Below are 27,645 nucleotides of genomic sequence, written 5' to 3'. Positions count from 1 at the left end.
GAAGGCTCTCCAATGCAAAGTTCCATTTCCCTTGGTCATGGACTATTGGAAGTATTTTCACTCTTTTTTAAATAGCTGCTTTCACTAGCCCATTCTGGTCCCTTTTGTGCTGTATTTGGGGGGCAGTTGTGGTCCAGGGTGTGGAAGGGATGGTTCAGGGGAACCTGAGTCCCTGCAGCTGAGTTGCCTCGTGACACCGCTGTGCCCTTCCTGCCCCTACTCCGGACTCACGTTTTCTAAAGCTGCCCATCCCCAGATGATAACCAACTCCTGATAAAGAAACTTGAATAACCATTCAGTTACTATTTATTGATTGATCATTCACTACATCCTCACTCTGCTAGTTCCCGTAAGGGATTCTATTTAAAGGGACTGATGCAGTCTCTGGGCTTATGAAGCCTGATGTCTGTTGAGAGAAAGGCCACAGAGCAGTAGTTAGGAGCACGTGCTCTGGAGCGGGGTCTGGGTTTGCTTGGGTTTGAAAGCCATCAGCTCCCCTTACAGCCAATAAGAATGGGACCTTGCTTCAGTTTTCTTAATAATGTTATGAGGGTTAAATGATGGAATATCTGGAAAGTTCTTAGAACACTGCCTGGCAAATACTAAGCACTGCATTGTTTGCTAAATAAATATACATAGTGCAGTCAAATAACAATGAAAGCAGTAGAATCTAGTGATAAAGCTGAGACTAGAGGCCAACATCACCACAGAGTGCCCTAGGGACTCAGACGGTGGAAAGAGGGAGGAAGATGCATCTCATGGCCCTGGGAAAGGGGTTCCAGGGGGGAAGGGGCCATAGAGCTTTTTACTGGTGGGGAAGCGCTGGGCATAAGGGGGACAGTGAGGGAGTGCAGGCAGGAAGGAAGCCTCCAAAGGGATGATGGGTGCAGCGCACTTAAGAGCAGGAGTGGCTGGGAGAAGCAATGGGGCCATAGTTAGAATCCTTCCGGGTGCAAATGGTTGGAACCTAACATCACCCAGTGCTAGGGGGAAAAAAAGGACGCCCAGAAACCTAGAGGGAAAAGCCAACGACCATGCTCAGGACGGTCAGAATCATTGGTAATTGGAATGAGGAACTCAGAGCCTCCCACGGTGCCTCTCCATCTCCTGCTCCTGCTGCTCTCTGCTTGCTGGTCACATCTTTCTTCTCCCAGCAGGCCAGAGCCCTTTATGTAGAGGGATCAGGATTACTAGTAGCTCTACATCTCAGTCTGACAGCTTCTGCTACAAAAGAGGGCTATCCTGGGAATAAATGTCCTGGGAAAGACATTCACTGGCCCCATAGGGTCAAGTGTCCATCCCTAGCTTCTACAGCAGCCCTGGCTTGCAGCAAGGGGAGGGCAACAGGGTCAGGGAGGACAGCTCCCAGAAGAAGAGTTAGTTCAGCGCATCCAATTCAGAGACACTCCCCAACATACACACACCTCCCATGTGATAATCTGAGAGAATGCTGAGTACAAATGGATTGGGTGGTAGAGCATCAGACAGGCAATGTGGTGTACCCCCTACCGTAGGTGTCTTGACATGTTTCTACACCCTAGATGTAGTTAAACTGTAGAATGAGTCAACGCATACATGGATGGCTGGTCCTTGCAACAGAGCCTGGCTCAGTCCCTGCCATGTCGTGTGAGCCGAGCAGGGTGGCAGGGGGGAACAGAATTGGGAAACTCTGCCTTTGGAAATAGGATAAGTGGATTGTAGCTTTGACTGTCAATGGGTTTAGAAAAACAACAAGCTCTGAACGCCAGTTTCCTGACCTGTAAAACAACATGTGCACTGCTGTTTATCTCACAGGGATTTGGTGGCAAACAAGGTCCTACGCATCCGATTTTAAAGTGTGGTAGAATGTTCATATTTGTGAGATGAAGCGGGAGAACAAGCCTATCTGACCCTGCCTGCCTCACATCCTAGAAGTGACATGTCCCAGCTGTTGATCGTTTGCAAGGCACTGACTGCACATCATACTTCACACACGGTGGCATGTAGCACTCATAGCTGCTCTCTGAGTGAAGCACGCTGAGTCCCACTGTGTAGGTAGAACGCTCAGTTGTGATGAGGCTGCCCCAGATGTTGAAAGGACACAGATCCTGCTCTCACTGTCCCTCTTGCTTATTGCAAGCTTTCATCTGCTCGCTCAGCATCACACACACCCATCTTCATCCCATTCCATCTCCACCTCCTTATTCACCCACCTTTCCCCACTGACTCCCTTCCCAATAAGAAGTAAAAGGGGAAAGTGATGAGGGAGGCCAAGAAATAGAAGAACAGTGACACTAAACTTAAAAGCATGTTAAGCGTTTGCAAATCTGGCTACCTAGGTTGGTTTCCTTTGTGCTAGTGGGTTGGTAACAACGGTGAAATGAAACGCGACCCTGCGGGGAGTTGTAAAGAAAGTCAAAGTCTTTAAATTCAAGCATGCTTCAATCCAGGGGAAGGCTGAGCACACACAAATACTAAAAGCAAAATGCAAGCTGGTTTATGTAGAAAGAAATTCACAAATCCACTAGTTGTGGTTTGCCCTTAGCTCAGAGATGTGGAGAGTCCTATCTAATCAGTTTGCCTGTGGGAAATGGGAGAATGAACTTCAAATACGTAAAATACAAGCAAGAACGTTATTTTATGAATGGTTGTCACAGACTCCCAAATGGAGGCAATTTTTGATGAACGCTTCATATGGGTGCCAAAATCTAAAGGGCTTCCAAAGGTGATTGATAAATGTTCTCACGAATTTATTTGCAGCAAATCCATAGAAAATGATGAAAACTTACTTCAAAGTGGTAGATAGAAGAGTATTAAACCCTGCTTACTTCAGCTGTGTTAGACAGTACAGAGCTGGAGTATGTTTAGCAGGTGTTGGGTTTCAAATCAATCTTAACTCTTTAGAAATGATCAATTTCCTAATTTGTTTATTTATAGGTCTGAAATATCAATTCAATGTATATAAAACGTAAGGGGTTGAACATGAAACTTGAAGTGTGGCTAAAAATCTGTACCTTTCGTTCTGTGCATTTATGAAGCCTCCGTCTTAAGCTTGAATCCTGTGTGCCCACTGGCTGTTGGATCCTGCAGGCATCTCAAACTCAGTATTTCCAAAACCAGTTTTCAAAGCCGAGTTCATCTGTGTACCTGCTCCCTCATCTCCTCCCTCACCTGCACTTCCAGCATCCTGAGCCCAGTCAGCACACGGGATAATTTTTGAGTCCTGCTCTCTCCGTCCACACTTCAGCAGTTGCCAAGCTTCATGACTTCTACCTCTTAAGTATTTCTCCTTTCTTTAAAACCCCCACTTCCCCTGTGAGATTCAGACGCTCATCCTCGGCTCCTGTTGCCTGATGCAGTTGCCGACCCTACCTCCCGCAGTCCATCCTCTGGACAGCCACTGGCACCACTCTCCGGGACACCCTTGCACCCTGCCTGCTGCCCTCTGACTGCGGGGTGCTGGCAGCCTCCTCAGACCTCCAAAGAGTGGTCATGGACATGTCCTTCAGGCTTCATCCACTGCTGCGACCCCCACCCCGAGTTGCCCAACCCAGTCAGGCAGAGCAGGTTGCTCCTCCCCTGGTTTCCGTGGTGTTTGACCGAAACCTTTGCCAAGGCTCTCAGTGTGCTGGATTTCTTTCTTTTTTTTTTTTTTTTTTTTTTTTTGAGACGGAGTCTCGCTCTGTCGCCCAGGCTGGAGTGCAGTGGCGCGATCTCGGCTCACTGCAAGCTCCGCCTCCCGGGTTCACGCCATTCTCCTGCCTCAGCCTCCCGAGTAGCTGGGACTACAGGCGCCCACAACCGCGCCCGGCTAATTTTTTTTTTGTATTTTTAGTAGAGACGGGGTTTCACCGTGGTCTCGATCTCCTGACCTTGTGATCCGCCCGCCTCGGCCTCCCAAAGCGCTGGGATTACAGGCGTGAGCCACCTCGCCCGGCAGTGTGCTGGATTTCACTGACTTTGCACCACGTACTCCCCACCCGCCCTCCCGCTGTGAACACATACGGGTCAGGATCTGAAACCTGCTGCAGCGCCTACAACAGTGCCTGCCACACAGTGGGTCCCAAGAAAGCTTTCTTTAAATGAATACATGGATGAATGATGGACTGAAATAATCATATTACTACATTCTTGAATGTTATTCAGCTCTGTTTGTATTTAATAATCAGTGATTAATATAGAATTTAGTAACACAAGGGCACTCTTTTTCAAAATCTGTTGTTAAACTCCTTAAACTCAAGTTAGTAATATAAAATTTGGGAGGAAATGTTAAAAATAAAATATATTTGAATGCTAAAAATTATATTTGCTAACATGTAAGTCTGTTACTACAAATGCAACTATTAAAAGTGACTTAGAAACATGTTTCTGATGCACTAAAAAATAGATTATAAGAGCCTATGTGATTTGAATCCATTTTTGTATGAAAAAGATACAAATGAATGAACCACACAGATCTACAGCAAAAGGTTCTAACAGAATTATTATCCCTGGTGTAGAACTAAGGGTGGTTTTTATTTTCATTTTTGCTTATTCACATTTCAAAAATCTCCCATAGTGAATATGTATTAATTCCTAAGGAAAAGAAGAACAGGAATCTTTGTAAGTTTCTCCCCCAGATCAGCAGGATCACTTCAGAAATTCACCTTAAATAGTAATTTCTTTCCTCTCCTTTCTCCTTGTGCTTTCTGAGTTCTATATTTCTCTTCATGATTCCAATAAATGAGTTTTATCATTTAATCTGTAATTAAATGTGAACCTTGAATTTTCCTGGTTTATCCAAGTTTGGGTTTGTAATCAGGTGAAGACAATTCCTGTGGTTTAACACATCCTAGAAAGAAGCCTGTCCTCAGCGTGAGCCCAGGCGCCCCAGCGTCTGGTCCTCCTGCAGGCAGGCAGGGCTTCCCAAAATGCTTCATATGCACAAGGAACTACCTCACCATGAAGGAAGCTGAAGGACAGACTCCTGAACCTCAGGTATGCCCCTCATTCGCCAGCCCACGTTGTCAGATGACCTCTCCATGAAAACATTCTCTCACAGTGGCTACATTTTGTCCAAAGTAATTCCTTTACTAGTCGTAATAGTCACTGCAGTGACATTGGATAGCCTTAAAATGTGGGTAAATATTAAGATCTGGTGATTGGAGGTCATAAATTTAAGACAAGCTATCATAATTTGGAATCAATACGCCTTATCGTATTATTCCATTAACTTAAATCAAATGAACTGTGCTGTCAGCATTTTAACCTCAGAGACCACTCAAAGATGGCCAAAAGCTATTCATTAAGTGCTAATCAACTTAACCCGATTAAGGCCTAATATATATCATATGTGACCTTGTAAATCTACTCAGGTTTTTGACAATTGGAAAGTAATAGGACTATGTAATTCCCTCAGATATTAGTACACTCTAAGCCTGCAGCAAAAAGAAATGTTTAACAAGTGGCATTTGTACAGAACACACTCTTGGAACTAGCTTCTTAAGCAGGGGAAATTGGTGTTGGAAGGAAAATGCTTAATTTCTAACTATGTGTGTTAGAAATTATGACCCAGGAAACAAACCTCAGTCCTCCCATCATTTCTAAAACTTTCACCCAACTTCCAGGAGGCCTATTAAATTAGGAATTTCTACAATAAAGCCGTCTACCCTCAAGGTGATTATAAACGTACTCATGAAACATAAGTATTGGCCACATCTAGCAAAACTGCAGTGAGAACATTTGAAAAGTGACTTCTTGTTCCATTAATCCTGTTGTACTGGGTTAATTAGTAACTCACGTGCCAGCGAGCCCTTTGGAAGGTCCTTCCTGTTGATTAGTGCCTCTCTTCCTTTGTCCTGTGCCCCTCCCACTAGATTATAAGACCCTTTGGAGAGTTTGGGTATTGTTGGTCATTTTGTCACCAGGCTCTTGCACAATGCAAGTCACAAAGTAGATGCTCGATAAATTGCTGAATAAACGGTACCACTGAAAACTATTTTTGAAAATAATCTGATGTTTCATTCAGTCTTTCAGCAACTGGTGAGTGAGTGAACCATCCGGAATATCTGGTTTTTGGTTTCTTTTCCTACTGTGGGAATCTCAGATGACTGGCATTGTCCTTCCTCCACTGACAACAGGACCTATAGACCGCCTTTCGTCAGCCTCCCCACCACCCCACTGCAGGCAGGCCTGGAGTCTGCAGTGAGTTTGTTCAGAGAGGCAGAAGGATACCTGGAACGAAGACACGCACCTCCCTTTCCATTGCAGAAACCACAGGAGAACAAACGAAAGAAACCCATAAAAAACTGGGGAAGGCTCTTGCCATGTTTATTCATTTGCTTTCAGAAAAATCAAACAGAGCTCAGCTTTACACCTTCTAAGTGAAGTATTTAGCCTGGTACAAATCGTTGGCAGCTCAGTAGGAACACCTATTTAGAAGAGATAGTAAGTGCTCAATAAATACTTGAAAGAGCAAGCGCATTTGTCAATTTAGACAGCTTAATTTATAACCTGTCTTACAAACTCATAACACATCTCCCTATCTTTCTCTCTCTTCCTCAGAAACGCACATTGCACATTGATAAAGTCATGAAATAGCGCAGGGACCAGGGCTGCAGTGGGGCAGTGGTTGTCCATAGCTAATACTGTTTGGCAAATAGAAGACAGTGGCTGCCACCTGCTCAATCGGAAGGACATGGACCAGCAGCCACTGATCAGAGATGGAGAAGCTGCAGCTTTGCACAATGGATGCTGCCTGGATTCAGAACTCCAGCTGATGGTGTTGAAAGAGTGTAGACGTAGCCTCGAAACCTCACACTCTGCTTCCCTCAACGCCTCTTGACAACCTGACCTTTCCTTCCCTTTCCCCCTTCAGAACAAAAACTGAAAATCATGATCATGACAACAGAGTAAGACAATGAAATCACTTCAGTGGTGAGGCATTTGATATTTTAATTACTGATAATTATGATACTGCAGAAGAATATAAGAGATGTCATTTATTTAAATGTAGGAGAAAAGTTTAAACGATGCGCCTGTGTTCAACTTGTTTATAATAATAATTATTATTTTTTCAGGCAGAGTCTTGCTCTGTCATCCAGGCTGGAGTGTAGTGGTGTGATCTTGGCTCACTGCAACCTCTGCCTCCTGGGTTCAAGCAATTCTCCTGTCTCAGCCTCCCGAGTAGCTGGCACTGCAGGCGTGCACCAAGATGCCCGGGTGTGTTTTGTGGGTTGTTTTTTTGTTTTGTTTTGTTTTGTTTTGTATTTTTAGTAGAGACAGGGTTTCACCATGTTGGCCAGGCTCGTCTCAAACTCCTGGACTCAAGTGATCTGCCCATCTCAGCCTCCCAAAGTGCTGGGAGGATTACAGGTGTGAACCACCATGCTCGGCGTTGTCTATCATTTTTTGATAGACTCATAGTCAGTTAGCTGAATTGAGTGAGGTGCCAGTTTTTTTTCCCTGCCTTGTAATTAGAAGTGGTTACATTCCTGTTCTGAAGGATGAGAAGGATGAGTCGTGGCATTGTCAGCTCTGAAACAAGATGAACTCAGAAAGGGCAACTTGAAGACTGACAGTGTTCTGGGTTTGAAGTTTCTGAACTTGCAAACACTTTTCCTGTTAATTTCACACCTACAAACTTAAATACAGTTGTGTGTTGCTTAGCAATGGGGACATGCTCTGAGAAATGTGTCCTTAGGTGGTTGTATCCTTGTGCAAACATAACAGAGTGCATTTACACACACCTGGATGGCACAGCCCAACACACACCTGGATGGCACAGCCCAACACACACCTGGATGGCACAGCCCAGCACAAACCTGGGCTGCGTGGTGTAGCCCATTGCACCTAGGTTGCAAACCTAGTAGCTAAATACTGTTCCAAACACTGTAGGCAGTAGTAACACAACGATATTTGTGTATCCAAACATAGAAAAGGTATAGTAAAAACAGAGTATAAACTTAAAAAAAAAAGAGTGCACCGGTACAAGACACACTTACCACGAATGGAGTAAGCTGCTCTGGGTGACTGATGAGTGAGTGATGAGTGAGGGTGAAGGCCTTGGACATGGCTGTGCACTACTCTGGACTCTCTCAACACTATACACTTAGGCTGCAAGAAACTTGAAATATTTCTTTCTTCAATAAGAAAAGCTAAACTTAGCTTACTGTGTAACTTTTTAACTTTATAATTTTTTTAACCTTTGGGTCCTTGTCCAAAAGGGTCCAAACACCTAGCTTAAAATACCAACATGTTGTACAGTTGTACAAAAATATTTTCTTTCTTTATATTCTTATTCTATAAGCTTTTTCTCTATTTGTAAATGTTTTTGTTAAAAACAAAGACACACACACACATTAGCTTAGGCCTACACAGGGTCAGGATGATCCGTATCACTGTCCCCCACCTCCACCTCTTGTCCCACTAGAAGGTCTTCAGGGACAATGACACGCATGGAGCTGTCATCTCCTGTGACAGTTATACGTTCTTCTGGATACCTCCTGGGGCTGCTTTATAGTTATCTTTATATATATATATATATATATATATATATATACACACACACACACACACACACACACACACTTTAATTATAAATATATATAAATACATGTATACTTTATATATCCTATATATATATATATATATATGTATGTAGAAGGAGTACCCACTAACAATAAAAGTATAGTAAATACAAATCAGTAACAGAGTCATTTGTTGTCATTATCAAGTATTATGCATTGCATAGAATGAGATGTGCTGGCATCACAGTCGGTTTGTTTACACCAGTATCACTACAAACACATGGGTAATACATTGCACTGTGACATTAAGAAGACTACGACGTCACTGGGTGATAGGAGTTTTCCAGCCCCATAATCATCTTATGGGACCGCTGTCATATATGCAATCTGTCATTGAACAAAATGTCGTTGTGTGACATGTGATGGTATTTATGCTTTAAATATGTATGTATTTCAAAATGTCCCAATTCACAGAGGGCAATACTTTTTACTGCTACATAAAAAGGTGTCATTGGTTTGCCTAGCTTAAAAGTCCCAAAGGCTCCAGGAGCAGTGGCTCACGCCTGTAATCCCAGCACTTTGGGAGGTGGAGGCAGGCAGATCACGAGGTCAGGAGATCGAGACCATCCTGGCTAACACGGTGAAACCCTGTCTCCACTAAACATACAAAAAATTAGCCGGGCGTGGTGGCGAGCGCCTGTAGTCCCAGCTACTCGGGAGGCTGAGGCAGGAGAATGGTGTGAACCCGGGAGGCGGAGCTTGCAGTGAGGTGAGATCCGGCCACTGCACTCCAGCCTGGGCGACAGAGCGAGACTCCATCTCAACAAATAAATAAATAAATAAATAAACAAAAGTCCCAAAGGTTTTGAATTCAGACATGCATGAGTGGAATCTGTGATTCTACTGCTTAAATGCTTTGTGACCCTTACAAAGTTATTTAATGTCCTGGTGACCCAATCAAATGCCTCCTCCATGGAAGTAGGGATGTGTCATGAGACATCACGCAGAGAGCGCCTGGCACATAGTAGATGTTTGTAAATCACAGCTGTCTTCACCTATAATAGACTATACTCATTAAAACTTGTATTCACTGAAACTTCTTAATAGCCATTCAGTTTTCAAAAAATTATCACGTTTAAATTTGATAAAGATGAAACAAAATAAAAATTCAACAAAAAGTCCAATCCCCAAATATCAGATAGCATGTTGAAATTTTCAATGAGTTCTGAGTGGGGTAATATGGACTCAAGAAGCTTTTGCTTTGGGCAACAACTGTATAACTGCTACGTAACTCATACACTACAAATGGATTTTACTCGTAACCTATGTCTACCTCACCATGGGCTTCTTTGTCCTGATCTTCTAGTGCTTATTCATCTAATCTATCAAACGTTTGTGATCCCAATGAGGCAGAAGTCACTTTATTTCCATTTTCACCTCGGAACAAAGAATGTGCTGTTATTTGTGTTTGCAGGTGACAACCTGGCTCACAGACCTTTGTTAACATGGCAGCATCACCAAGGTAGTTGGTGCCATCTTGGTGTTTCTTAGAAAAAGTTTTTGGCAGCTTCATGTCATGGTGTTCTTTCAGGACAATCTATTGTATATTTCTTATGGAAAAAAATCATTATAATTTTCTTCTCATCCACTGACTCTTTTGAACACTTGCATTGTATTTGAAAGGGGGACATTTGTTAAAGGGTTTGGGGTGAGCTCCTGTTCCTTATGTGAGCAGGGCTCTGCCTTGCTCAAACTTCCTCGCACAAGCCCAGGGGTGTGTCCGGATGAGGAAGCCGAGGCCTGTGGTGGCCAAGTGGGTCTTTTTCATTCCTCATGGCAAAGTAGTTTTTAATTACACCATGAAGGATTGCGTGATCTGAGGGCCTCATTAAGTCATCACTCACACTAGCAGGCCTCAAGCTGTGTGGTCCCCAAACCCCAATTTAGATCCACTGAAAAACTGCCCAGCCCTGCTGCGGTTCCTTGACATTTGAGGAAGGAAATCCTAACGCTGAGTGTCCTCCAGCCCGTCCCTTGTGCTGAGTCTACAAAAGGCTCCCGCTGGGCTCCTCCAGCCATCTGGGCGGCCACAAGACAAAGACCAACAAAAGCCAACTGCCCGAAGGTTGGCCGGAGGCCCTGCGAAAGAGAGCAAGACTGCAGCTACCCAGCTTCCAAAGAGGTTGGTGCCTGACTCCAGTCCTGGCTCCTGTGCCTTGGGAGCCTCCCCTGGGAGTTATCTGTCCTTCTGCAGTGGGAGAGCCTGAACCTGCCTCCATCCCACAGCCTATGTGAATCCTCAACCCATAACTTCCAAGCAGCATCAGGCACTCCCAACTTTATTTCCATCACTCCTTACCTGGCTTCACCATTTTCTTATGAGGACCTTCCCTACAAACTAATGATAATGAGAAACTCCCTTTTTTTTTCTCGAAAGTCCTAAAATATTACAGTCATAATTTTGATTAGTCATAGTTTCAAAAGAAAAAGAAGCATTCCAAAAAGTCTTCTCAAGCTCCTGAGACACCTCCTGCGACCTCAGTTCCAGTTCTTTGTCATGCCAGGACGGCAGAACAGCTTTCTGTGTCCCAGCCTCAGCTTGGACACTTCCTGTTTTTCTCCTAACCTTGGCTGTGGGAATGTATTTCTTGATCACAGAGTTGACACAATGTCCTTGCCTTTTATTTTCCTCAATAAATCTCATCCCTGTAGACTCCAGGTGACCTGGGCCTGTAATTGAGTACAGTGGCAGGATGGCCACAATGTCCCTCTGTCCCCATGTCCCTCTGTCTTCATGTCCCTCTGTCCCTGCATCCTTTTGTCCCCATGTTCCTGTGTCCCCGTGTCCCTCTGTCCTTGTGTCCCTCTGTCCCTGCATCCCTCTGTCCTCATGCCCCTTGGGTCCCCATGTCCCTCTGTCCTAGCATCCCTCTGCCCTTCCATTCCTTTGTCCCTGTGTCCCTGTCCCCACATCCCTCTGTCCCTATGTCCCTCTGTCCCAGTGTCCCACTGTCCCTGTGTTCCTCTGTCCTGGTCTCTCCCATGCTCCCACCACACCCCCAGGTATGTACCCACAGCCCAGTCCTCGTGGTTCTGCTGGAGCCATGGGGGTGGTGCAGGGAAGGCTGAGGGCACCCCTACGTGTCTGAGCAGAGTCTCTGCCGACCAGAGGCACAGTGGGAGTGGGTGTGTGGTTCTCAGGTGCATCTGTCATCCAGCTTGGCAAAAGGAGCCGATACCATGGAGATGTGCAGTTGGGAGGGGGGACACACAGGGGAGGCTAGGGGGGCACGCAGGAGAGACGGGAGGGGTGCCGGGGACACGGAGGGACAGGAGGTGGCCCTGAGGGGCATAGAGAGAGAGAGGACAAAGCGGGTCACAGGGTTGGTGCAGGAGGGGTGAGCCTGGGGGAAAGGGGCAGGGAGGTAGGAAGTGGGGACAGAGGGACACCGGGAGGGGCACGGAGGGGACAGGTAGGGGCCAACGATTTGCCTGGGTGATGCCAGCTGCACAGTTTCTGCTGTCCCCTGACCAGGACGTGGCCCGCCAGGTAGGTCACGGGGGACATCGGGGCCGACCCGAGACAGCCTGACTTCCCGTGGGCCCACCACCACAGTCTAGAAGATTCCCCTATTGTGGGCACAGGTGGAGTGCAAAGGCCAAGCTGAGTCTGACCCAGGACCCACCAGGTCCCCGGCAAAACACAGGAAAGGGTCAAAGCCCCTGATGTCCCCCCAGACCCCACGCCCATTCCCGGCTGCTCGCTGGGGAGGTGTAGGGGTGACGTGGGGCAGGGGCACCCGGGGTCCAGCTTGGGACCTGTGCAGGGACAGGAGGTGCCCGGTGATGGTGCCAAGTTCCACTCCGAACTCTCCCAGAAGAACTCCCAGTAATTCCTGGAAATTTGGTGGTCTCTCCAATTCAACAAAACAAACTGAGTATCCTCACCCCTCACTGCCACCTCCCCCAAAATGCCAAGGAAACCAAAGCTAAACCCACCTACCTACAGATACAGACCTTACGTGGTTCCAAGTGCACCACTATTGCTGGTGGTTGTTAAAAATTGAGAGGATGGTACTACTGAACATACATTATGTATTTCAATTCTTGGCTTTAAATTTGTTTTCTTTCTAATGCATTTTTTATTGCAATAGGTTTTTGGGAGCAGGTGGTGTTTGGTTACATGAATAAGTTCTTTAGTGGTGATTTCTGAGATTTTGGTGCCCCCGTCACCCAAGCAGTACACGCTTCACCCAATGTGTTGTCTTGTATCTCTGGCCCCCTCCTGCATTTTCCTCTGAGTCCCCAAAGTACATTGTATCATTCTCATGCCTTTGCATCCTCATAGCTTAGCTCCCACATGTGAGTGAGAAGATATGATGTTTGGTTTTCCACTCCTGAGTTACTTCACTTAGAATAATGGTCTCCAGTTGCATCCAGCAAGAAAAACTGACTCTTCATTAACTGCTGGCATCACGGAATCTGTTCTAGACTAGCACAGGAAGAGTAAATGTCATCTCAATGATGCTCAGACCAGGAGCCTGCTCCTGGATTACCCCTTTGCAGAAGAAAAATGATCAAAATGAGTACCAAGATGTGGAACCCTAACAAGAGAGAAATAACTCGAGCTAGAGAGAAGGGTTGTTTCTAAGGCATAGTTCTTTGTTAGTAACAATGTAATTAGAAGTGTGAATTATTCCTGAATATACTAAACACCTACTGTTACAGGCTAGACCAGCAGTAGGTATGAAATATATACAGAAATAGAGTAAACTTCTTGCTGAGAAGAATGCCAAAGACCAGGGGATGAAAAGTATTCGACGCCAATTTGAGAATAAGCTAGGTCTGAAAAATGGTTGTATTACCTAGGGGTGTTGGGACAGAAATGTAAGTAAGTTTAAACAAAAGCGAAATTTAGGTAATGACATAGACATACACATACAATATAGGTGTACCTACATAGACACATGGACTTAGAGATGTGTTTATTCATGTGTATTCGTATATATGCATGAACTTTGAACAGTAGATGTTAGTATTCCCATTTATGAAGAGATTGAAGTTCTGAGGAATGAGGTAAAATTCACAAGGTTGCACAGGTGGATAAGCTGCAGTTTGAAAATTCGATCACAGTCTCCTTAAAGCTGTTCTTTTTTGAGGAGATCTTGCTGAAGCCTGAACTGAAACATAAGCAGCTGTCACCAGCATCCCGAGGGAAGCAGAGCCCACTGCGGGCAATGGGAGATCCTGTGCCCCTCACCCTCAACGCCCCTTCAGAGTTCTGTTCTCTTCCTGCCCTCAGACCTCTCCTGACTTGTTCTTGCCTGGCATTTATTTCACAAAGAAGAAAGCTTTCAGCGTGCAAGACGAACAAAGGCTAATTTCAGGTAACAGCAGCGTTAATGAACTCAAGCTAGTTAATCAGTAAAGTATTGTAATAAATAGCATCTATCTTAGATCCCGCCTCCGTTCCACTTTGATTGGGCTGGTGCTGGTCGAGGGTCACCCAGCAGATGAAGTGTTGGGGTCCCTACCAAAAGATAAAAGGTATAGAATGAGAAGACAGAGGGTAAAAAACCACCCCAGCTTCATTCCCAGGCTGCTGGGGCGCTCCCAGTGTCCTTTTGATAGTGGCAGGCCCTGAGAATGCTCTCCAGTGCATCAGAGCCCATGCACAGGCCACTCTGCCTCCCTGATGTCGCTGCTCCCCCAGTGGAGCTGCCCTGGGCACAGCTGCTGGATTTTCGGGTGCCCAGTGCTAAGTGTTCCCCCATCTGTCCCTGGTAACCATTAAGGTGTTCATGAGCTCATCAGACACGCAGTCCCACTCTAAGGCAAGCACTGTGCCACGGCATGCACAGTTAGAACCTTAAAATATTCTGTAATTCAATCTCTAATGGAAACAATACTGATAAATTAACCTTAATTGGTTCCAGCAACAACCCTGAGAAGCATTCACAGATTCCCTTCCATGAGGATGTCCTAAGAGGAAGCACCCGTCCTGAGGAGTAGCACGTTTTCGCCATCAGGAACTGGACATGTGAAATGTGGTGCCTAAAGTCAGATACCTACACATGCTGCAGCCACCACTCAGTACATGTGTGAGGGTAAATGACAGTCCATCCCAGCAAAAGTGATTGGAACTCTCGATAAACTGCCAGTCCCATCTAACGGAGAGATCCTACTCTCAAGTTTCCGATCGCTTACTTTTCCACAACGCTTTCTCCACTGGCTGACCTGAGCCCTCTCCTGCTGGTATCTGCCATGGAGGAGATGTTTCTCCAGTAAATGAAAGACGTCCCTTATCAGACATGGCTGGGCTCTCCCCCACCTCTCAGCAGCAGTCTTGTGGGAGGCCGGCCCCTAACACCAAGGTTGCCAGGCAACAGCGTCAGAAGAAAGGTGAGCTGTACTGTGTCAGCAGGTACCCACACTCAGGGAAGAAATGTGCAACACAGACAACTGTACACAGGCGAAGTTAAATTTAGGGTCTGTGTCTGTGGCAGTGGCAATAAACTGAAACTTCAGATAACCCCTCAAATATTCTGGAAATCTTATTGAACAAATGAGTATCAACATGAAGACATGAAGATTCAGTATCTTGCAAGCAATTCTAGGGTCAAAAATGCTGTTTCAAGGTTGGAGGTGAAAAGTAAAACTTATTGAAAAGCTATAACGAAAATAGAAGAATTGGTTTGCCTTACTGCTTGTATCATTTTCTCCATGAAGTGCCTAGGGGAGGCCTCACAAAGGCGCCTCTGTCCCGTTCTGTCTCCAGACAGGCGCTCAGCTACCACCCACCACCTTCCTTTGCGTGGGAGCTGCACTACCTAAACACTGGAGAAACAAGCCAAACAGTGACAGTCCTCCTCAATCAATGATGCACTAATATTCTCCTCTAGAATACAAAGCCAGGCTTTCTGGTCCCTTCCGAAATAACTCAAATGGCTTCCAGCCTCGGCCTCCATATGAGGATCTCGGGGGTATCTTAGGTGGATTTTAGATTATGGCCTTGCCACATGCCCAGGAGTGGGGAGCAACCTGCCCTCTAGCTCCCGCAGGAGCAGTGTGCACACTGGGAGTCACCCACAAGATGAGACGCTGAAACGCTGCATCTTAGGAAGTGAGACCAGGGCCTCCAGGTCCTGTTTGTGTTTATGTCTTGTCCTTCCATGGATTATGAAGGGGAGATATTCTGTCTCCTTTGTGAAGGGACAATCTGAGCATCTAACACCCCTATAAGCAAATAAATGCAGAGGTAATTAAACTTCAATTCTCCCCCATTTCTTGTGCCAATAACACACACTCTTTCAGAGTCAAACTGATATGAATGGATAATTCCAACGAAATCCAAAAGCTGATTTTAAAGGTGTTCGAGTTTTAACACTCATGATTGCATCAGACCTAAACAACCAACTCTAAACTTTGAGGAGTCAGAGGAAAGCATTTTCACTTTTCTCCAAAAAACCCCCAGGGGCCAATGATCCTACTGGGAACCACACAACATTTTATCTACATAAGATAGCCTAAAATACCGTTTAAACAGATTCCTGTCTCTCAACAAAGTCGCCCCTCCCTTCTGGTAAGAAAGGATTGCCAGGCCAGGCACGGTGGCTCAACCTGTAATCCCAGGACTATGGGAGGCCGAGGCGGGCGGATCACGAGGACAGGAGATGGAGACCATCCTGGCTAACACAGTGAAACCCTGTCTCTAGTAAAAATACAAAAATTAGCCAGGCGTGGTGGTGGGCGCCTATAGTCCCAGCTACTCAGGAGGCTGAGGCAGGAGAATGGCATGAACCTGGGAGGCAGAGCTTGCAGTGAGCAGAGATCGTGCCACTGCACTCCAGCCTGGGCGACAGAGCGAGACTCCGTCTCAAAACAAAAAAAAAGAAAGAAAGAATTGCCCAGGATAAGAATTCACACTAAAATTTTCTTTTCATATTTTACAACTTTCTGTGTTCTCAAAAATTTCAGAAATCATTTTATTTTATTTTATTTATTATTTATTATTATTATTATTTGAGATGGAGTCTCGCTCTGTCACCCAGGCTGGAGTGCAGTGGCGTGATCTCAGCTCACTGCAAGCTCCACCTCCTGGGTTCACGCCATTCTCCTGCCTCAGTCTCCTGAGTAGCTGGGACTACAGGCGCCCTCGCCACCATGCCCAGCTAGTTTTTGTATTTTTAGCAGAGACGGTGTTTCACCGTGTTAGCCAGGATGGTCTCGATCTCCTGACCTAATGATCCGCCCGCCTCCGCCTCCGCCTCCCAAAGTGCTGGGATTACAGGTGTGAGCCACTGTTCCCGGTCGCAGGAATCATTTTCTTAGTAAAAGACTCCGCCCTCCCCCCACCTTTTTTATACTGTTTTCTTGGATACTTATTAACATTTCATAATCTGCCTTTCTTTTGTGCTTCTCAATTCTCCCCCTTACCTCTTCTACTTTTCGAGACGTCCTATTGTTTTGTTTGTTTTTGTGTTTTTACTTAAAGACAAACGCAAACAAAAAACAGAAACCTCCAGGAAGTCAGAAGAGACATCAAAGGACTATTACAATGAGACATCACGGAACTTACGCAAGTGAATGTATTTTTCAGTATCTTCAACTTACCCCCTAGGAAAGTCTCTAAAATTTTGTTTTCGAATATACGTATATATATATAAAAAAATATATATATATATTTTGTTGTTGTTGTTGAGACTGAGTCCCGCTCTGTCGCCCAGGCTGGAGTGCAGTGGCCGGATCTCAGCTCACTGCAAGCTCCGCCTCCCAGGTTCGCTCCATTCTCCTGCCTCAGCCTCCCGAGTAGCTGGGACCACAGGCGCCCGCCACCTCGCCCGGCTAGTTTTTTGTATTTTTTTAGTAGAGACGGGGTTTCACCGTGTTAGCCAGGATGGTCTCGATCTCCTGACCTCGTGATCAGCCCATCTCGGCCTCCCAAAGTGCTGGGATTACAGGCTTGAGCCACCGCGCCCGGCCAAATATTTTATATATAACACATATGTATGTTTAAAGTCCAAATGGAAAATACTTAGTTCCTGTCACAGGCAACAGCAACTTCCTCGGTTGGACGTGGAAGTGGTGGTGGGAGGTAGAGAGGAACGTTCTGGAGAAAGGAATGAAACAGCCACTCTCATTCAACCTCTTAATTTGACCAAAGAGGAAACGTTGACTCCAAGAGGTTAACTACCTTGTCCAAGTTTATAAAGTACATTATTTATGGAGCTGGACTTAGAATCCTGATTTTAAAAAAAATGGTTTGTGTTTTTCTTTTACTTAGGATTTTTGGAAGTGCATTGAATGGGGACCTCATTTTAGACAGAATGGAAGCACGTTTGTCAGAGGGCACCCCTGCCTCCCCCGCACCCCTGGCTTCTCAGCCCACCCCAGGAACCTGGTCCCGAGCCCCGCTGCCTTCTTCATGGCCCTAAACAACCCACGATCTCCGCGTTCCCACCCACTCTTCATCAAAGCCGTTCCCTCAGTGTGGATGAGCCCAGCCAGGAAACAGGAACAAAGTTTTAAAAATGTCACTGGTAATGACTGATACGCTTAATTCTGGTTAAGGCGGGAAGTTTACATTTCCAGAGGCTTTTCTGGGTTTGACAGTTTAGTTGGCAGAATGTGTTGGAGACATTTTATGGTGAGAAAACGCGGTCTTTACCCCTCACGTATTCTGGGTCAACCCCTCCCTGCAGAATTTAAATTCACAATAAGAGGTTGGCGAGGACTCTTTCAGAAGACGCGATCCCAGCCCTGCCTGGTCCATGTCTAATGTCAGAGTGAGGGTCCCATGCACCCATCACCTGTGCGAGCTATTCTGAGCTGGAAAAATAATTAACACCATCAAGAATCATAACCAATATGAATAATCTGTTCATTCTGATTTTTACAGTCCTGTATCATCTTTATTCTCCTATTTGGTTATCGGATTTTCAGTTTATAAAATGACATTCACGGATGTCCCTGTGGCTTCTCTTCTCAGGGCATTAAGCAGTGAAATTCAAGTGATTTTGAAAGAAACACAGGAGTTTTTTCCTCCTCATTGTGTGGGGTTCAGAGGGCCTTGACGAGGAGCGAGAGGCAATTTGTCCAGTCTCAATTATGATTCCCCAGCCTGGATAAACTGTACTATACAAATGTGAACACGTTTATCTTCATTAAGTCCCCACTGTTCTAGGTGTAGTGAGGTGGGAAGGCTAATCTCATACCTGGGTGGGAAACATGGAGAGGACGCAGAGAAGACGCATGCCCTTTGCAGGCATAGGAGACAATGGACCCTTCCAGGGCCTCAGGCAAACAGCTTCTCCCAGGAGCTGGATTCAGCAAGAAGCAACACCACCTGTGCATGGCCCAGGGCGTAGCAGGCAGCCAGCTGCGGGCTGCAGGAGCAGGCAGTGCCCCACACCCCATCAAGCAGTTCCTTTAGCAGGAGGGGGGTGCAAGTGCCTGGAGGGAACAGCTGCTCTGCCAAGCAGTCTGAGCACAGCCAGGGGCAGCAATTCCTCTCGATTAGAGATGTTCTTGTCCCATTTCATCATGCACACCTGGATTGGCAACGGCAGGAAAGACCAAAGACCAACCCCGGGAAGGTTTTGACTTCCATTCCACGTAAGAGTTGGTGAAGATCAGGTAGGAAAGGTGCAGACGTGAGACGAAGGTGGTCCCAAACCAGGAGCTGAAGTCACATGGAGGAAATGCCATCAGCCAAAAGGTCAAGCCGGGACCTGATTCCAATGTCTTCCTGCTAAGATCAGGTAATTCACTGCAGTTTGCCTGGCAGACAATCTTTGGACACCTAGTCATGAGAGTGCCCCCAGCAGCGCGTATCTGAAGCCCAGCCTTGAAAGGGACTGGAGAGGACAATTTAGTCACTGGAGTGACTGAACAGATAAGGAGTAAGTGCTTTGTCCCACTTGCGAGGGGCTCACGGAGGGTGAGCTGGAAGGAGCTTAGGGACTTCAGGTGTAGGTGTGGCAACACCCAGGACCACACAGAGCCCTCCCCGGTCACCCAGGCAGAACACCTGCCCTGCAGACTCCTCAACCAGCTGGGCCAGGTACCCAGGTGACACTCAGGTCCAGAAATGCAGTGGGACTCACCGATGTTGGGTAGACTAACAATCACTGTTAGTGTATTGCCAGGAGTGGAAGCCACACTTTCCAAACTGGCAGTCACAGCCCTTTCTACTCTACACAGCACCTCTGAAGCAACCACAGAGGAGAAATCTAAGTCTGTGCAGCCTGGGAGGAACACTGGCTAGTGGCCAGGTGGCTGAGCTGGTGCCCGTGTTTTGTATCCTTCCTGCCTGGGAGGGGGTGAGATGATCAGAGCCCAGGTGTGTTCAGTTTAGTGGAACAAACGTTTCAAATGGTGAAGAGCAGCAGGGACTTGGAAGGCACAGATCTGAAATCCCAGCTCAACTTCTTTTCACAAACCACAGGACCGAGAGCAAGTATTTGCCTCTCTCTGCCACAGAACTCCTCCTCAGCACAATAGCTCCCTCCCCTACTCAGCACCACGCGACTGGTCTTGGCTCTGTCCTGGAGGCAGCGACTCCAGGTGAACGAGAGTGGCTGCCATCCAGAGACTCACATCCAGACAGAGAGACAGAGAGTCAACAGGGGATGTTTGAAAAGTGGCCAGGCGTCATGCCAGCTGGCAGGGAAGGGGAGCCCACGTGGAGCCATGATAAGTACCAGTTTCCACAAACTGCTACAGCAGAGCTAGGGATGCAGAAGTGAGCGGAGTTAGCTTCCTTCGGCTCAGTGCACGGGCAGGGTTAGAAGCCAGGGCTCCAAGTGGAAAGGCCCAGCCATGGCTTGGGAACTCAGGAGCCAGGGGTGTCAACAGAGGCTGACCAAGTCAGAGTCCAGCCTTTTGGAGCACTTGTGGGCTGCAGATGTCATTCAGGAGGACGCAGTGCCCAGAGGGCAGTCAGCAAGGACGCAGTGCAGAGAGAGAGGTGGAGAAGAGCGGTCCTCAGATGTGTCAGAAACTCTGCAGGTCATCACAAGGCTGGATCCTAATGGGCAACTCCCATACCACCAGCCCCAGAGACCTGCAATCTATGATATTTTAACAATGATAAAATTGAGCCTTTAAAACAAATTTATTTTTCTTTGCTCCTGCCTCACTTTCTCACTCAGATGTCTTGGGATATTCCTTTATAAGGACGGGCTTTGGCAGATGTGCCAGCCCAGGCTGCCCTGGGCCCATTCCGCTGGTCACCGTCCAACAATTTTCCTTTATATCCTGATCTTTCTCCCTCAGGCCACTGGCATCCAGGGTGCATTCTGCTCCTGCGGCCAAGGCAAGGTCAGCACTGCCTGTGCCTCCTGTGCTCGCCGGCTCTGCTGCACGAGCTGCCTTCCTCCCCGCTGGTCTAAGCTCATGGATGCCCACAGAGCCCCAGGAAAGCCTCCTTGTAGGATTGGGGCTGATGTCTCACAGCCTTTCCAGGGAGGGCTTTGCAGATGGGGTAGCTTCCTTACACCCCGTTTCTTGGACTGGTGTGAGAGGACCCGGCAGGGCTGAGAGACTAGAGCTCCCGCCAATGCACCTGGAGAACAGGGAGCCCCCTGGAGCTGGGCTGCCAGCTCAGAATGGCCTTGGCACAGCCAGCAGCGTACAGCAGGAGGGGGAGCATTTCCCAGGGCAGGGCCGGGCTGAGCAGGACCCAGGAAAGGCAGAACTAGGCAGAGAAAGTTGAGTCATGAGAAATTATCATTTTTGTAGGTCAGAAAATCATCCAGTATTAGCAGCCTCACGTTCTCGTTCAGCCTCACGCCAGGCTGTCTCCCACGTCTGGACAAGCTGCTGTCTCCCAGCTGGACTTGTCTTCTTCTGAAGCATGGCCTTCTATCGGGGACAATGTGAATCTTGTCACAGTGCTCAAACCTTTTGCCCAATCTATAACACTTTCCCTGTTTTCTCTGCCTGTCCAAAGCCTCCGTCCTCTGAGCTGGCAGGAGCCGAGTTTCTTGGCGAGCTGTGAGTGCTCTGTGCTTGCTGCCATTGTTGTGACTGGTTAGAAGCAAGACTCAGAGTGGACGGCAGATTGTCCAAGGCTACACCAGGCCTCTTCCTACGGTGTCACAACCCTACACACAGGTCTCATTGAACAAATAACTATTTTCTGAAACATTTGAGGGTACTTCTGCCTCTCTTCTGAGTGACAAGAGTCTAGCACCCACTACGTTTGTTTTGAAAAGTTCTGACTGGCGCACGTCGGCACAGCCCCTCTTAGGGGCCTTTCTGAGCTGCTGACACCATGGGGCAAGCCCTTCGACCTCCATGACTATCTGTGGACACTCCAGTTGTCAGGCAGCTCTTCTATTCTAAACAACGTGCTCTTTCTGCTTCTAATTAAGTCTTACAATATTGATTACCTTATAATTAATCATATGCTAGCACTAATCTGTGTACCAGGTTGTCTGCCAGATGGGTCATTGAGAGAATCCTGCCTCAGGGCAGTGACCTCTGTGGTCATTGATATCCGGGACCCAAGCTGAGAAATGACAGGTTCAGATTGGCTTCGCCCTCAAGGGCACACTGTCCTCCTAGAGCTGAAAGTTGGGGGTCAGAGGGGGAAGAGGAAGATTCCCCTCCCAGGGTACCTCTGAATTCTCCCAAAGCTTAGGAGTAATACAACCTCCAAATCAGGAAGTTAGAGGCCCAGAGAAATGAAACACTGTAAGAAAGAACAAGATTATAATGCTTACTAAGAACATAACTAACGTGCTTCAAGCTGCAATTCTGAGACAATGTCATTGGTATACCCATGTATGGCCGCAGAGTTAAAGTCATCTATTCTTTCCTCTGTGAGTTTTTTTCTCTTTTCATTTATTAAGTTTCTTCCTTTCTCTGCTTTCAAACATTCCTTTATCTGCTGCATCATAAACTATGTTGGCTCTATGTTTAATCTTTTGCCCAAGTTTTTAGCTTGAAAATGTTAAGTAAACATTTGCTGCCAGAGGTTCTTTTAGAAAAATGGATTCATCCAGGTTACACCTCGCTAATTGTGAATGATGTTCCACTCAAGGAGTCCTAAGTTCCTCTAAGTAATCCGCTGATTCGTATCTCTCCTGTTTTTAAAAGCAGTGTCTTGCTAGTAACTCGGGAAAGAGAGGAAGTTAGAGAACGAGAAACGTACCAGCTTCCTTCTGCCCGTGAACTAACAAGGCGAGCAAATGATGTAAACCTACAGTAATTGTAGGGTTTGAGAAACATTATAAAACAATTCCGTTCCCTTCCCACAACTTATAACCTCTTGTAAACCCTTTGGGGGAATAACTTTTCACTTTAAAATCATACCATCCCATTCACCATTTCCTGTAGTTACTGAAAAGCCCACATCAATGGAATGCCTTTTGGCCAAAACGAAGTAAAGCCAGGAAATAATAAATATAAACTAGGATTTTCTAAGACTTTTTTGACCTTTGTTTTTCTTTATGTAAGACAAATTCAGGTTTTTATTGACATATTTTTCCACTTTTTAATTGAGGTGTAATTTACAAGCCACAAAATTTACCCTTTAAAATGTACAATCCAGTGGTTTTCAGTATATTTTCAAGATTGTGCAACCATAACCACCATCTAATTCCAAAACATTTCCATCAGCTCCAAAAGAAATTCCGTACCCATTTTCAGCCACTCCCCATTTCTCTTCCCCCAGCCCTGAGCAACCACTACTTTAAGACCATTTATTTTAATTTGGTAAGTATTTCTTTAGGGAATATTTTTGTTGAATTGGATGGGAGGGTTTAGAAGACCTGAGCTCTAATTAATTCCAACAGTGACTTCCTACCTGTGAGATCTAAGGCAAATCGTTGAAACTTTTTCTTCCTCTCTCTCCTCATCTGCAAATGACGAATGTCAAAGGGCAGAATGTCTGCTATTTGTTCCATTCCATCCAGGCTTTCCAAAGTCTAGACTGGCAACTGGCACTACCTGTGATCTGAAGCCTGGCCTCCCTCTGCCCTTGTCCATTTTCTGGGCCTGGTTTCCAGGACATTCCATGATACTGTCAGCTAGCTGATGTCTTCCAATAAGTTTCTTCTCTGCTTCTGAGTTGGTTTCTATGATTTGCAATCAGGAGCTGTGACTGGTGTATGGAATGAATGAAAATATATGACATTTCTGGCTGTCCATGGATTTTCTAGGTTAGTAATCCTTTCCTGGTTTGATAGGACTAGTTCAATGAAAGGAATATTTCTAAAAAGTCCAGAAACTTTTTCTGTATGCCAAACTCTATCACTAACTTACTAATGTGACCTCAAATGAGTCATTTTGCCACCCACCTTCCTCACAAGGGTGTTGATAGAATTGATGAGTTAATATTCAAAAGTACTTTATGCTTTAAATAGTGTCTTTCAGCAGAGGTGCTCAGAGAATTATAATCACTACAGCTGCATAATAAATTATAAAGAGATTCCTTAAGAACGATCATATTTATCTCAAACTTTTAATGAGAAATTGACTACAGTTGTAAATTTTCCCTTCAACAAGTGGTCAAGATGTTTAAGTTTAAAAAAATTGGTAAACAGAAACTTACATTAAAATGTAAATTAGATTTCTTTTTTTCCCAATTCCATTCCCAATAGATTGACTGACCACACAACATCTTTACAACTTCTGGAGAGTTCCAGTCCCCAATTCCTATGGAGAAACAATTCTGAAAGATGAGAGAGTGCTCTCTACGTAAGTCCATGGTGGGAAATGAGGTAGGTTCCTCATCCTGGTTCAAGAGCCCTCTCTATTTCTCTAAACTGCTCCATCCTCATCATCCCCATCCCCATTTCCATACTGATGTCTGTGTCCATCTCCATTCCCATCTCTATCTTCATCCTCATCTCCATCTCCATCTCAAACCTCATCTCCATTCTTATCATCTCCATCCCTGTCTCCATCCTCATCTGCGTCTCTGTCTCCATCCCCATCCCTTTCTCCAGCTCCATCCCATCTCCAGTCTCATCTCCATTCTTATCATCTCCATCCCTGTCTCCATTCCCATCTGCAACTCTGTCTCCATCCCCATTCCCATCTCCAACTCCATCTCCATCTCCAACCTCATCTCCATTCTTTTCTTCATCTCCATCCCCATCTACATCTCTGTCTTCATCCCCACCCCCATCTCCAATTACATCCCATCTCCAACTCAATTCCCATCTTTATCCTCACCTGCATCTCTAACTCCATTCCCATCCACAACTCCATCCCCATTCCCATCCCCATCTGCATCTCTCTATCCATCCCCATCCCTATCTCCAACTCCATCCCCATCTTCATCCTCATCTGCATCTCCATCTCCATCCCAATCTCCTACCTCATCTCCATTCTTATCATCTCCATCCCTGTCTCCATCCCCATCCCCATCTCCAGCTCCATCCCCATCTCCAACTTCATCTCCATTGTTATTTTCATGTCCATCCCCATCTGCATCTCTGTCTTCATCCTCATCCCCATCCCCATCCCCATCCCCATCCCATCTCCAATTAATCCCATTTCCAACTCAATTCCCATCTTCATCCTCATCTGCATCTCTATCTCCATCCCCATCTGTATCTCCATCCCCATCTTCAACCACATCTCCATCCCCATCTTCATCTCTCTCTCCATCCCCATCCCCATCTCCAACTCCATCCCATCTCCATCCTCATCTGCATCTCCAGCCCTATCTCCAGCCTCATCTCCATTCCATGCTTCATCTTCATTTCCATCCCCATCTGCATCTCTGTCTTTATCTCCATCCCCATTCCAACTACATTCCCATTCCCATCCCCATCTCCATGTCCATCTCCATCTTCATCTCCATCCTTACCTTCATCCCCATCCCCATCTCCACCTTCATCCCCATCTCTCTCTATCCCCATGCTCATCTCCATCCTCATCTCCATTCCCATCTTCATCTTCACCCGAATTTCCATCCTCATCTTTATCCCCATCCCCATCTCCACGCTCATCTACATTCCTGTCTCCATCCCCAACTCCATCCTTATCTCCCTCACACAGGTACCTGCAATCAGTCCAGACATATTGGAGCAGGTTTCCTTGTCTTGAGCTTAGAAACTACCTCTCAGCAACAAGAGCATTGGAAATCATGAATTTTTAATTTTACTTAGCAAGAATTTCCTTTTGCTCCATTCTAGAGCTGATCCATTTTTCTCTAAAATGTTGCTTGCTTGCCCTTTCCTCAGCAATCACTTCTAGTCATAAACATATAAAAAAAGCAGATGTCCCCTTAAGAATAGCAATTGCACATGACTGAATATTTGAAGGCACTGGCTCACCTCACAAATTACACCATCTCCCAAGCCACCAAAACTGCAGGAGACGAATGTGGGAAGACTCAGCGAAGCTCTGTGTGTCTTCAAGGTGCACACTTGCCATTCTAGCATATCGTAGGACAGAGCACTCAAAATGGTTACCTTGACTGTCCATTTCTATTGATGTAGAAATTTTAACACACTCTTATTTTTTGTCTACTTTTTAGTAAAAGACAAAGTAAAGGACCAACATACTAATATATTACATGCAATATAAAATGTGCACTAAAATTAGAAATGTAAGTGTAATATAAAAATAGCTGTTCAGAAATATTCTCAGATTTTCTTTTCACTCCCCAGCGAGAGTCCATGAACACCCCTGGGGGCTCAGCACCCCATTTTGGAGATAGCCCTTCTAGAATTTGATTTGGAAATTATCTGTCTACATTGTCTCTTAATAGAGGATTCAAAATTCAGTTATTTTTAACTAAATTTAAAACCAACAAGTTTTATTCACCTTTGTTGACAAGCTATCAGCGTGGTACTTTGCCAACAGTAGGTGCCAGTCAATTAATTTAATTTAAGGACTTTGAATGGTCGTCTCTTCAATTTACTTTTGAGTTTCAGTCTACTTTTGGAGTGCCATCATTGCAAAACTGAGTTTAATCTTGTTTTTCTAACTCACTGGTGAAAATCGATACATTGATTCAGGGCAGAGCTGAGAACAGGGTAGGCCCTCCCAAGAGTACCCTCTCCTGCTGGGTGCCCACCTCGCCACACCAAAGTTCATGGACCCATTGTTCCCAGATGGCTCCAAAGGGCCTGTGGAGATTGGCCCTGTGGCTACTGCTGGCCAGGGTGGGTTTTTATCACCTGCTGGCTTCTTGGTGTGGATGTTGCCATTGGGGACAGTTTGAGCATACAGCCACCTCCTTTATTGTCTCCCAGTGCACATCGTTGCTGGCTCTGAGCAGTGGGCACTTAATGTTAGCTCCAGGTCTGTGAGAAGGTAACGGCTGCTTGCTCTCTGAACATTACAATAGTTCGATGTGGAGGCTGTGTCTCCCATCCCGGGGGTTCAAAACAACCCTAACCTTAAGTCGTCACTCTGGTTGGTGGGCACTTGCTAGGGTCATCCTGGCTCTGGGGTGGAGGAAAAAGACCCAATGCAGGAGAAGTCCACTGTGACAGTGCTTCTCGGCCTGGGAAAGCGGCATATGTCTTGTGCAAGAGGAAGAGGACGGCTCTGGAATAAATGAGTGACTTCGTGGTCAGAGATAGCTTTCTAGCTTCTCCAGGTGAAAATTCTAATGGCCAGAGCAGAGTGGGGCTTCAGTTATCTCAACTATGAATATAATGTAAATTATGCAGGGAGTTTTTCATTTTTATTGTGATTTTTGCCAACCTGAACCACTAAGCAATATTACTGTTTCCCAACACTTCCCACTTCCGCAGAACTCCTTTCAAAAAAACTCGGATAGAATAAAAAAAGGAAAAATACATATGTACAAGTTGGAAAAAGGTTTTATAGATGTGCTTAACAAGGTGAATTGTGTCATATAATCATGATCCTTCCCCCTAAAATTATATATACTTGATAGCTTAACCTAAACAAAATCTTAATGGGTTTGTCTTTGACATATTAAAAACTTGAAAGATAATATTATACATTTTTTTAAATGTTAAGATTGTCACGATCAATCAACCAGACAAAAGCCAGGTAATTCAGAGCTAGAGATAACAGCGTTGATCTCTCTATTTTCATCCAGGCTGGTGATATAACTGCATGACTTCCATTAAATAAGCCACTTAGTGCCACAAATGTACCCATTAGAGTCCCTCAATAGTTCTGTAATTACTGTTATATGGAGCTTGGCAGTTAGGCCTTT

The 27,645-nt window shown here is 45.8% G+C and overlaps 1 protein-coding gene and 1 long non-coding RNA gene across 4 annotated transcripts in view; both read right to left on the bottom strand.

Annotated features, from left to right (window-relative positions):
* PDE10A (phosphodiesterase 10A) overlaps positions 1-27,645 on the bottom strand; it is a 676,118-nt gene that overhangs the window by 501,347 nt on the left and 147,126 nt on the right. The window lies entirely within an intron of this gene.
* On the bottom strand, positions 6,266-25,916 carry LOC135970500 (uncharacterized). The gene is made up of 2 exons (XR_010586165.2): positions 25,781-25,916; positions 6,266-6,389 (listed from the first exon to the last, which is right to left on the bottom strand). It is a non-coding gene; the product is annotated as an uncharacterized lncRNA (long non-coding RNA).

This window comes from Macaca fascicularis, chromosome 4 (genome assembly GCF_037993035.2).
Source record: "Macaca fascicularis isolate 582-1 chromosome 4, T2T-MFA8v1.1".
NCBI classification, from domain to species: domain Eukaryota; kingdom Metazoa; phylum Chordata; class Mammalia; order Primates; family Cercopithecidae; genus Macaca; species Macaca fascicularis.
This window is presented reverse-complemented; position numbering and strand designations above follow the sequence as displayed.